We start from the raw sequence: 13059 nt of genomic DNA, 5'->3' as shown, positions 1-13059 counted from the left end.
GGGGACTGGGTGGGTAAAGTGAACACTGATGATATGAGTGCATGATGAGTGTGTGATGAGTGTGTGATGAGTGTGTGTGTGTGTGTGTGTGTGTGTGTGGGGCGGGGTGTGTGTGTGTGGGGGTGTGTGTGTGGGTGACTGCATGGCCAATCTCTCTTCTTTCTTCTGTTTAGTCTTATCTTTAAGCCAATATTGTCCCATTGCCAATATAATACAAAAGGAGACAGTATTTTACTTGAAAAAGGCTTGATAAGTGTATTAAGAAACTCTCTCCTCTCTCTCTCTCTCTCTCTCTCTCTCTCATTGGGGCAGCAGTCCGGCCCGGGCCAGCTATGTGTTGCTAAGTTTATCTCTGTGCCAATCTGTGCCCCAAAGGCATGCACAGGCAACCCAGAAAAGACACAGCGCACTGTCAGTTGGAATAAGCAAGGGAGGGAGGGGAGGATGGGATAAAACCTCATGATCGCCTGCTCTGTTTCACATGAGGTATTGTAATCTACTGTAGGATGGAGGGGGGAATGTGGGCGAGTGAGTGTGAGGGTGTGAATGTGTTAGAGAGAGACCCTACAGATCCTCTTTTCTCTGTCACCAGATTAGCTAAAACAGAGCGAGAGACAGGCCATTAGATAACAGTGGCATCAACATTTTAGCAGTGCGGCATTAATCATTAGAAATTAGCTCAGTGTATCTGATCTGCTTTGCCCTGTTCCCGGTGACCTTTCTACAGCTGTTTGCCTGCAAAGCTCTGCAACTGACTCAGCCATTTAATAATTAACACCAACCCCCCCAAACCATTTCATCTGGCCCATGCTAATTATGCCACAGTGACAGAAGCACTGTACTATGTGAATGTGTGTTTGTAGCCCGCGGTGCTGAGCGTGACTAAAGCTCACAAGCTTTCCGGTCAGCCGTGCAGTAGCTTTGCTGTCTAAATGTAAATTAAAGAAATAGGGCTTGTTGTATTAATATTATTTTTGTCATTTTCATGGTGACATTCTCTCCTCAAGTTGTTTTCTGCATGATCAAACCCTCTAAGGTTTGAGTCGCACACAAGAGATGAAACATTTGTGACCTGAAACCTAAAGATACGCATCGGAGCAAACCAGGATATTTATAGTCGAGAACAGCACTGTAGATTTCTATAGCAAATTCACTGCACAGTAGTAGTTGGTGCAGTGGAATACTCCAAGCCTATTCAATATATTGATCTATGGTTAAATAAATGAGGCGTGCATGTGAATAATGGAGTTTGTGACCTCTACGCTATGAGCTGACATCATCACTCTGAGTCCGGAGCCAAACGTCCTGCTGCACTGGAAAAGCCCCTCCGGTCAGAGCGGTGAGCTCCTAACAATAGCCTGCTGCCCGCCCTTCAGTCCTGCTGGTGGAGCGCCGCACTGGGCAGGGCCGAGAGCTTGATAAGATCATGCCACTCACACAGATGGACCTTTGGCTGCGGCCTTACAGAGTGTGTTTACATACCACGCCATACGTGCAGCTGCCGCGCACGCATGAGGGCGTCTGCTACATTTTACCTCTGACACAGTTTTGAAAAGGGATTGCCCAACATGTCCTTTAACATTACATGGGTGAAGAGAGTAGATTGCTGCCGTATGGGGACCTCAGAAATATAATAATTTGTGAGCAGAGACTGTGGAGAAAAGCGTTCTCGATTTACATTGTCAGTTTTTCCCTGGAGTGATCTGGTCCATCTCTATCCAGTCTTTTCGAGTAGGAATGCTCATTCTGTCTCTGAGCTTGACCCATAAACCAGGAATAAGCCCTTTTGTTTGTTTAAGTTTGACATTATTACAGGTTGCTGTGTACGATGCAACACCTGCCTGTCCCACTAGATCTGCTTCTTTTCAGACAATAAAACAACACATGGCTGAAGTGTGGTGTCTGGCTATCATGCATGCCTCTCCCTCCCTGTTCTGCGGTGAGGTAAACTGAGATGGAAAGTTACTAAAGCTGGTTTTTATGATACCTCATCTTCTACTTAAGGCCCCGCCCTGTGGTTTACCCAAAGGTGAAGTGACTGGCATGTTGCTGGGTCTGTCACAGTGTCGCTCTGTAATGTTCTCTGAGGGACGGGGCATGTCCCTTGTGTGGCTGCAGCACGGAAGAAAAGATTGATAAATGCGTGGATTTATTTGTTTCAAAACAAACAGCAACGGTTTGACCAAGAGACAGACATAATTGCAAAGTTCAGAATCCGGTACAGATGTCCTCTTTTCTGTGTCTTGACTATTTTATGAGTCACTGGAGGGCAGGGCTCGCCCATTGGGCCAACACACGCTGCCCTGACTGCGCTAGGACATGCCCAAATAAAAGGCTCTCCCTGCCAGCCTTTGAATCAAGGATGAATGACAATGCGATTTTATACACTATTTATTTGTGACTCCCATACTTTTAGAAAACAATTCAAAAAAGGTGCTAGCCTAGGAGTTGTTCATAACAGCAAATCTAATAAAACCATAGATTATGCATAATTGTTTCTTTCATTCATTCCACCCATGGGAAAATGCGCTCTACTTGTGTTCCAGTGCTACTCCCCTCAGGAGAAATGTGTCCTTACAGCACACATGGGAGGAACCATTTATTCTCCTCACGGTCCCTTTTCCGCCTTCCTGCTTGGAAGCATTCCTGTTCAGCATTGGGTGTTTCTCGTCTCTGGATGCAGGTCGGCACAGGAGCTTATCATGCCTTCTGTCTGATCTGCTGACAGCATGCATGCAGGGTATTTGGGCGTGTGCTGTGCCTTGCTAACACAGAGCAAGAAAGGGATGTCTTCCGCAAATATCCATACTTTTGGTATTGTGTGAGTGTTGGGAGGAGGGTATGAGGGTGTATTGCATATTTTTGACCAGCAGCACAAAGTGAAAATATATACAGTATAAAAAGTGGGAAAGAAAAATATAAGAACAAGATGGAGACAGAGGGTGAATGCGAAAGCGAGGAGCACTTCCACCTACTCCCATCACTGCTTCATTTGGCTGAGTCTCTGGTACTGTAGCACCCTGGGTGGGAGTATTGGAAGCCCATTTGTTGTGTAACACCTTTTCCCTCCTCCACACTATAAACTCAGCTACAACAAGGTTGAATCACAACAGCTTTCATCTTCTCATGTGGGATATTCCAAGTTTTTACCCTCTCTTCACCCTGCCTCTCCTCATAAACTGTCTGAAAGTTCTTCCTTCTGTCAGCTTCATTCAATCAATTAATGAATCAGCCAACCAACTGTGCAGTGAATCGATAAGCGATCAATCAGTCAGAGGTAGTAATCACCACTTTTGTACTGCCCTGAGAGGAGTGATTTACATTAATCACAATGAAGTGCATTAATGGTCTTTATTTGATAGATGTTGCTTGGTGCCAGAGTAACCGAAGGCCGAGCTCCAAAACTTCTTACTCACCCACCTGGCACTGCAGAGAGGGTTTAAATGTTCAGAGCATTTGACAATGGTCCAAATTATATAGCAGGCTTTCAGGTGACAGCCATACTGGAGGTCCTCAGCAACAGCTGAGCAGCGGATTGCATTTCTAAAATGTACAACTTGGCCGTCTCAGCAGAATCCAATAGACATGGTTAATTTCTGTGCTGAATGGATCATTTCCACACTGAAACATCTGATTGATTTTGTGGCAACATGATCTCACACAAATACGTAGCCAACCATTGTATGTGGTCACTGGTCAGCTGACCATCACCGCATTAAGCAATTATAATTATCTAGTAGAGGCTACCTCACATTAACGTTAGCATCGGTTGCTTTGCTAAATTAGCCTGCTGGTTGGTTAGCTAGCTAACAGCTGTTTGTAGACTCTTCTCCAACATAGTGTTTTGGAGTGATGGTAGGATCCAAGGGGCTAGGAGTAAAGACATGACAGTTTACTGTGTTACAGTAACTCAAATTTGGAAACAAATCTTCCTCATCAGACTATTCTCCTTTACTTATAACATTACTGAATGGAGTGGCACCACACCAATATTTTCAGGTATCTCTCTTTTTTTAGCCTGGATGTTATATATTTAGCGATTATTTGTGCACAGCCAATTCTCCATGGACCTCAATAATGTCGCCACACTTGGTTGCTAGATTTGTGATGCAACTGTAAAGCCTCTATTTAGCTCTTGTTTATTTTATCAAACCAAACTCTTGATATTAATACACAAAATGACCCTATGAAAAAGTCTAGGGGTTCTCAAATCGCTGCAGCATTGCTACGTTAATCACAAGCAAAATGTATCTTTAGCTTATAAGAATCATGTTCCATGAAGTTGTGACACATGAGGTCAATGTCTGTCACATTGTCGCTGCTAAAGAGCGATCATGCTGCCTAACACGCAAGCCTCATCGATTTCTCTCTGCTGGTCTGCTCTTCTGTTGACCTCTACTGTAGTGAAGCTGCTCCTTACTGCTGAGTTAGGGATTGGCTTCCCTACACCTCTGCCTTCAGGACTAATGGAGACATTGATAAAACCGACCCTACATCAGCATCTAAGGGAAACTTCACTCTACTCAACGTTGACCTCTGCTTGGACCAGACCAATGGCACCACAGCTGACATGGCCAGTGTGGCTATGAGACTAGTCACACCACAGAAAGCATCAATAATAAAAGGTGTAGCCTACATGCAGTGTATGCATGTATTTTGTCATTGCTATTTTAATGCTGATATTTCTCATATCACATTCGATGTTCCACATTCTTTCTCTCTTTCGCTCTCTCAGTCTCTGTCTCTCTTCTGCTGCTCATTTTTTCTTTGCTCCCCTCAGTCTGTGTAACATGTTTTCTGGCTCAGATGGAGCAGCTTGACAGAGAGGCACAAAATCCTGCCAGAGTGTGGATAGCTCAGGGCCTTTCTGCAGCCAACTGCCTCTCCACTCTGCAGTGAGGTGGAATGATGCTTGGCGGCCGAAGCTTCGAGGCCGGGAGTGTTGTGGTGTGTGGTTGTGTGTGTGTGTGTGTGTGTGTGTGTGTGTGTGCGTGCGTGCGTGCATGTGTGTTGGGGGAGGGACTGCGTATAAATACATGTTAATTTAAGTGCATCTTCCATGCTTGCTAAAAGAACAGGACGTGAAGAATGAAAATAATGGGGAAAATGAGTACAGATTTGAACAAGCGGCGTGATTTTCTGCTTGTGATGAGCGCGTGCATATGTGTGTCTGAACATGTTTGAATGTGAAGCATCCCTGGAAAGGCTGAGTCAGTGGAGACAGGCAGAGAAAGAGAGGGAGAGTGAAAAAAGGGAGAGAGAGTGAGAGAGAGAGAGAGAGAGAGAGAGAGAGAGAGAGAGAGAAAGAGAGCATTGGTACTGAGCAGCCTCCATACTGTATGTTATGAGAGCAGAGTAGGTGGGAACAGGAGAGGAAACAAACACCATAGAGGGAGAGGACATTGTTTGAAGGGCAATGCATCTTGTTTAACCTCAATAAATGTGCGGACCTACTGGATAGGAACCTCTCTCAGTCCAGTATCTATTTCAACACTGCAGAAGAATCCTCACATCTGATATACTGTACCATTTTCTCTTAAGCACAAAATTCAGGATTACAGACAGGGAAATACATACATCTAAAGATAACTGGGACTTAAACTGCTGTTTAATAAACCTCATATGGAATATTAAAAAATATAATCTCAGTGGGAGCTTCATGAGATTTAAGATGCACCAATCAGTGGGCAGGAGTAAAGAGAAGAGTATTCCGCATTCAACCACTGATGCACTTGCATATTTGCACAAGGAGAAAAGACTCAGAGTCTTCATTCTGCAAATCTCTTGCACGCCTCATGAATTCCTTTGAGAAAAAAATGACAAATACTCTTCCTTCATATATTCCTAATTCACATATTTTTGCTTGAATGATGATCGATTTCTGGAAGAATGCACAGACCTTCCCATGCACTATGTAGCAAGAACCTATTTATAGCTTCTATGTTTCCGTGTGCTATAATATTCACTGCTCTTCATTCACTCCACTGTACACCTAACAGCTGGCAATAACCTTGATCAATCATATGGCTACAATAATATCACATTTGGATGAACTGTGCCTTTTAGTTTGGAGAATTTGACAAGTAATTTGGGGAGAAATATATATCAATCAGTCAGGTTAATAAATAACAGTCAGCTTCCTGCTTTTGTCAACAGGGGATACGGTGATTGATGGCATGTCTGCCACAAATCTGTCTGTCGTCACCACAATCCCATAACTCCTTTTCAAATCGAAATATAAACCATCGCCATTGGAATTAAAGTGATATGTCACATTTTCCCTGAAACATCATATTTTAAACAAGTGCAATAGAAATAGAAATTTGTGAGCTTTATCCTTGAGTCACACTTGCTCCCCATGCTCCTCTCCAACAGGACAACAGGACTCACAGTATTAGGTGGATAAAAAGAGTAAATCAGTGCAAACCTTAGTTTGTGCTGCACTGTTGTGAAAAAAGTATATGAACCATATTCTGCTGCATGACCTGGACATTGAATTATACAGTACTTGGATTCAAAATCTGGTCTAATGTCTGGTCGTCACTATTCAGACCTCACTTGGTTTTCCTGCAAAAGTAAGTAAAAGCAATTATAAAGATCTATTTGTTACACCAAGTAAAAGAAAAACATGGACCACACATACTTTCTTTCTCTACTGTATAAAGGCAATAGTATGAAGGTCCTCTCTACCCTCTGAGCAGCGTTGATCCAAGAATGATTACTCATCCATCTCAGTGTGTTACAGTAAACATTGCATTTGCATTCCTACAAGATCTCTAGGTACTGCACTGACTGACTGATTGAGCTGTAAATCTTTTATGGGGAGAGGAGAGGAGGGGATGGGAGAGGAGAGAAGAGGAGAGGAGAGGAGAGGAGAGGAGAGGAGAGGAGAGGAGAGGAGAGGAGAGGAGAGGAGGGGAGAGGAGAGGAGGGGATGGGAGAGGAGAGAAGAGGAGAAGAGAGGAGAGGAATAATTTAGCTGACTCTGATAAAGGTTACGCTATATATGTGAGGGCTGCAGTAAGGTATGTTCTAAATGACAGATGGACAGAAAAAGAGACAGATAGACACACACACACACACACACACACACACACACACACACGCATCTCTACAGCGTTGTGCACTTAGCGAGCCCAGTTGGTGCATTATTCATACAGGCAGTCGAAGAATATGAGAGATAGCGAGACCAGAGTGCATGCAACCTGCATACCAAGCTGAGCATTGCACACACACTACACATACAGTCACACACACACACACACACAGTGGTTCATGCAGTACATTTTCCACAGTGCAGCCTAGGACTTAGCATATCACATTTGTTTAATAAGCACAGATATCCCTGATGCAAATGTGCAGGTATGTTCTGTAATCTCCACTGTGAGGAGAAACGAGTGAAAAGCAGCTCGACGCGTCAGACTCATGGAAAACTACGCAGGCTTCACCTTCCCAGTGCGTCAGACTGGAGAAAAAGACAAGCTGACATTACTGAAATGAAGGAGAGGCAGGGGGAGATTCTAAATCCTGCTTGATTATTCAGTGACAGTCTCTGTTGGATTTAATTAGTGCCCAGACCCTATTGCAATTGTGGTGTGTGTGTGTGTGTGTGTGTGTGTGTGTGTGTGTGTGTGTGTGTGTGTGTGTGCTGACACACAGAGAGAAGGAGCCTGAGAGTGTTTTAATTACCTCTAATTAGAGCTGAGAGAAAGGCTGCGAACTGCAGCGCAGAGGCCTAATTGCCATGAGAAGACCTCCCACTACTGCTTGGTGCGGAGGGGAGACCACCTTCCACTTCCATCAGTCAGCCAGCTACGTGGCCACACACCACTACACAAACATAATAATGTTCACAATACTCACACAAATACAAGCAATCACACCTGTCACTGATTTCACACAATCTTCATATTCTAAACCATTTCTGCATGTGAGACTAATGCGGTCGGTAATCTTCACTAATGCATGGTTACAAGCAGCAGAACATGCAATTTATTGTTCAAAACAGATTATTATATGAAGAAAGGATGAAAATGGCAGAAATAGTGTCCCTTAAATACAGAACAAGGATCTAATGAGGTTCAGAAAATAGCTTCATCTCTCATGTATTATTCAACCTCTAGCCATCAGCAGCTCCACACTCTCTAAATGTACTGCTGAAACTCACTAAGTCCATTTGCAGCAGCACATCTACAGTAGGTACTGAGGCAAAGAGAGAGCCACTGTGAAAGTATTAAAGTGGCCTTGTGTGTATGTGATTGTGTGTGCATACAGTGTGTGTGGTTATGTGTGTGTGTGTGTGTGTGTGTGTGTGTGTGTGTGTGTGTGTGTGTGTGTGTGTGTGTGTGTGCACGCGTTCTAATTGCATGTAATATTAATGATATTCTCTAGTGGATAGTCGGTAATAGAATATAATTTGACCTATCTCCAAAATCAATGCTCCTCTATCCCTGCTGTAAATGAGGAGCCTATAGGCGTATGCTTCCAAAATATTAATCTCCTGATTAGTAATAGCTAAAGCATGAGCTAATTGGTGTCCAAAAAAGAATAAAGAATCTCTAGATGCTTACATATAATTGACATGGACAACATTTCTCTATCTTGTTCTCTATCCCTAACATTTGATCAAAATTGCTCTGTAGCTCATTCAGTCCTGACAGAGATAATGGCTGCAAATGAAGCAACAAGGATCTTGAACCTGAGCTATAGGACCTGCCCTGCTGCTGGCTCATATCCACACAAGCAGCTCAAAACTAGAGCTGAAGCCATGGGATTTCCCAACCTATTAACCATCTCTATTTATAGCCATCTGCCCTACTGTGGACAAGAGACTCTTCATCTGAGAATGTCATTTCTAATAAAAGAAATAGATGTCTTAGCCTGTGGAGTTTAAGGTAGCAGTAATAATTCAAATATAGACATTTAAGTTCAGGAGAGGATTTGAATGAAATCAAAATGAATGTTTTTTATTATTTACAGTAGATGTCACAAGGGATCCAATAGGAAGACGCTTCATTTAAATTTTTGGATTATCCAGAATATAAGTCCACAATGTAGCTCTGACTAAACAGTCTCATCCATTCATTCATTGATACTTTTTCATTTCAGAAAGAAACCTGTGAAAAAAGTCTATCCTATGGTTTTTACCTTTGTAAGTCTTGCTTGTCTTGCTGAAACAACAGTTGGATAGAAACACAGACCAGTTGCACAGATCATAACATTACATCAGAGTTTGGCTGGCTGTTGTAGGATGTTCTTTCTTTGATGCTGGTGCAGTTAAAAATATTCATCAGTTTGCCTTTTAAATGCCATTGAGTCTGCAAAAGCAACAAAAGGCTTGTTGTGTGGTTGGGTATAGCCATATACAGGAAGTCCCATTTTATGCTGTTTCCTGCTGAGAGCAAAGGTAGCTACTCTAATGCATCCTGGCCTGCAGTACTGGGGAAATGTGAAAGCAAGTCTTCATGCACAAAATTCAGCAGTCACCGTCTGTCTGTTGTCATCATTGATACAGCAGTTTGGCAGCTGCTGAATCCAACACTTGATGAGCTCTTCGCTGGCCAAGTTCATCCAGACTGGATATATTTGTTGTAAGGACGACTGTTCTGCAAAACATAAGCAAACCATAAATAACACCTATAACATTATCATCATCATCAAACTGCAATTAATTAATTAGAAACTTAATAAGCGTACTGTAAGATGTTTGTAATGCCAACAGTGGCCTCACCCAAGTCTTCACTTTGGAGGGTTTTATTCAAACTCTGGAGCTTGTTCTCTTTCAGCTTGGTTCATTTGAGCAGGTGAGAACAATACCATTCAAACTTGGGTGCGCACCAAATAACTGCACCGAGACCGCCTGAAAATGTCTATCTTGGTCCTCTGAATTCAAATCTTTTTTTCTCATTCATTCAAATGTCTTTTTCCTTCATTCAAATCTTTTTTTCATTAATTCAAATGTTTATGGCCCCATCATGGTGTGGGTGGGGTGTAAAGGGGTGAGGATGCACTGTGAGATTTGAATGAATGGAGAAAAAAAAGAAGAAGATTTGAAATAATGAAAATAGTGCATTATAAGTGAAAAGAGAAGAATCCAAAACTGAAAACTTATGTACACTTTCCAAACTTTCCGAGGCTTTGATGAACCTCGAGGCATTCTTCAGATTGCAACCGTAGGGGAACCCCAGAAGGTTCCTTGAGGAACCCCTTCATAAAGGGTTGATGAACCCTGACAATACTTCCATGATCCTCTAGCATATAGGGGCTCTTCAAGGAACCGCTTAGGGTTATTTTTTCTGGTGAGGAACCCTGTAGCGTTCCTTGGATGTTAAACCCCCCTAATAAGCCCTATCTTTGCAGAGAATGTGCAGAAATATGTCCTACAATGGATGTCTACCCATTTTTTTTTAAAACTTAAACACTATCTTGTGAACATCAGTGCTGGAATTAAGAAGTTAAAGTCTTGCCTAGATGATAGTCCTTAACCAATGAAATGTCAAAGTGACCCAGATCGCACTTTCAGGCATCTTGAGTTTTCCTTAAATCACTTGTGACGCCTCACTGCCAATAAGGCCCCAGACCATGTCAGACAGCTGGCCTCATCATTAGGGACAGTCAATAGGAAGAGTAGGCCTGCAGTCAGCCGTGAAGAAGAAAGGAGTCAAAATAAAACGTGTCGTACGGTGCAAGAGGAGAGCCTTTCAATTATTTTCTCAGTCACCGTCATTCCCTGGCAGTCAGTACTGTGGAACTGCAGTCCAACCGTTGAGGGAGAAAAAAAGAGCTTATCCTGATAAATGTGCTTGTTTGTGAAGCACAGCAACAAGAACAAAGTGCTTGCCAACTTTTGAACAAGTCTTAATCCTTTCTGTCTGTCTCTCTCTGTCTGTCTGTCTGTCTCTCTCTCTCTCTCTCTCTCTCTCTCTCTCTCTCTGTCTCTCCTGCTTTCATCAGATGCTGAGGCTGTGACTAAAGCTTCCATCAGTCAGACTGTTGTCTGTCAGGAATGATAAATGATGCATAACTCGTTACCATGGGAATGTATGACTAAGCACGCTCAGTTAGGAAGAAATATTAAGATAAAGAATATTGATAGCATGGGAAGAAACCCCAGACTATATTGTATGTTGATAATCATTCATGCTCAATAATGTATATATATACGTACGTCAAATAGTATTTTATTTATCACAAATGAGATTTACATTTTATATGATATACAGGATATCTTTGGTTTGGCACAGGATAATACCGGTCAATATCAGTCATTGTATGAGTAATGGATCATACATTTATGTAAGCAAAACTTAATTAACACGTAATCAGCCACATAACACCAGTGGGTTTCTGGCAGCATCGCGGTTGCTCCCGTAACGCACTATGCAGAACCATTAAGTGGAGAGTCTGTTATGTTGATCTGTGAAGTGTCAGAGAGACCAAATGAGAGCTGTTGCCAGGTAGGCAGGTTTCAGTTGAGACCAACCCAAACCACCCAGGAGTTTCCAAGTATTATGTAAGCCCACGCCTTTTCATTTACTCAGCAGCTTGCCGGCCTGCCTACCTGTGTGACTGAAAGGTAAAGCAGGGTGGAGGTCAAACTAGCGCAAAGGTGAGAGCGATGAAGTGTGAGGTAAGCAGCAGAAGCACAGAGATCACTGAAGGATTTGCAAGTGATGGCAGATGTGATGAAAGACTACAAGCTGGTCCTTCCTATTCATTTTCTCATATAACTCAAAGGGTAAATTATTAGAAAAAACTACCATACATATATAGGATAGAGATACATTTCCCCCTCATATGTCTACACTATTTCTACTCCATAAATATAATATACATACACATATTCACACCCACATCCATATTCATATACAGTACATATACAGCAGGTTTGTAGTATTCTGCTATCAAAATGGCAGCTATTTTTACAGCAAATTAAACTAAACCAATAGGTCAGTGGATTACACAGGTGAAAATACAGGAACACCAGCGTGTGTGAGCCCTTCCTTGTCTGCTCATCCATATAGCCAAAGGGTTTTGGGTAGAATTACAGTTCTCCAAGCTTAGGGAACATTCCAGAGTGGTAACCGATCCCTTCCCCGGATGTACAGAGGCTATTGTCATCCCCCTAAATGCAGCGGGACACCGAGACAGGATAATTGACGAGACTGTGCAGAGCCTAAAGAAAGAGGGATAACCGTCAGAGCGTTTGTGGACTGTCCGTCATCTGTCTGTTTTGCCCCTGTGAGATATGCGGCATGGGTCAGTCTGAGTTATCGGCATTCAAAGTCAGAGAGATTACAGGGGTTTGGGTTGGAGCCGGGTGGAGCAGACGGGACAGTGCTGCATGGTGGGACTGCTGTAATGAGACTAAAGAGAGCGTCCTTGGCCCCTTCTGAGAGCTTGGAGCCCCCGCCTATCAGCTCCAGCTAATGCACCCTGCCATTATTTGACAGTAAAAATACAGGGTGGACTGCCAAGAGGTTGAAAGAAGTGGTACTGAAGGTTGAAGAAGTGGGGGAGGGGATACAAAATTATAAGTTGAAATAATATTCTTAAGAGACAGCAAGAGAAGATTTCTGTTGTAAAAAAAGACATTGGGATTTTGTTTACAGTGACAGCATGAGGCTTGCCATAGTCAGACTGGATAAGTAGTTAGACTGGATATGCTAGATTTGAGAAATCTGATCAAACCAAACAACTTTCAGCTACGCATCTGCCATGACAGAATGTATCTGAATTGGACCGAAGCCAGTTGAGGAGAGTTGTGTCTGGCTAAAACCAGAAATGGGTTGTAGGAGAAGGAGGGTGACTGTGTCTGACTGACTGCAAACGCTTGAAAGGGATCACCTGCTATGCTGTTTTTACACATTGCAGTGGGGTGAGTGGAAGGGAAGGCAGGCATACAGATCTCAACAATGGCACATCTTGAGACAGAGAATATTTTCCCTGTCGTCAAAGTGACAAAAGGGCTCGATTTTATGATACATGTAGTAGTATTATATATAACAGTATAAATGTATAATAACGGTTACAATCAGTGTATAACAACTGAACACAACA

This window comes from Centroberyx affinis, unplaced genomic scaffold (genome assembly GCF_046629955.1).
Source record: "Centroberyx affinis isolate AG114_WGS23_722 - 3 ecotype Tasmania unplaced genomic scaffold, CSIRO-AGI_Caff_v1 ptg004369l_1, whole genome shotgun sequence".
NCBI lineage: Eukaryota > Metazoa > Chordata > Actinopteri > Beryciformes > Berycidae > Centroberyx > Centroberyx affinis.
The sequence above is the reverse complement of the archived record's forward strand: the minus strand, read 5'-3'. Positions refer to the sequence as shown.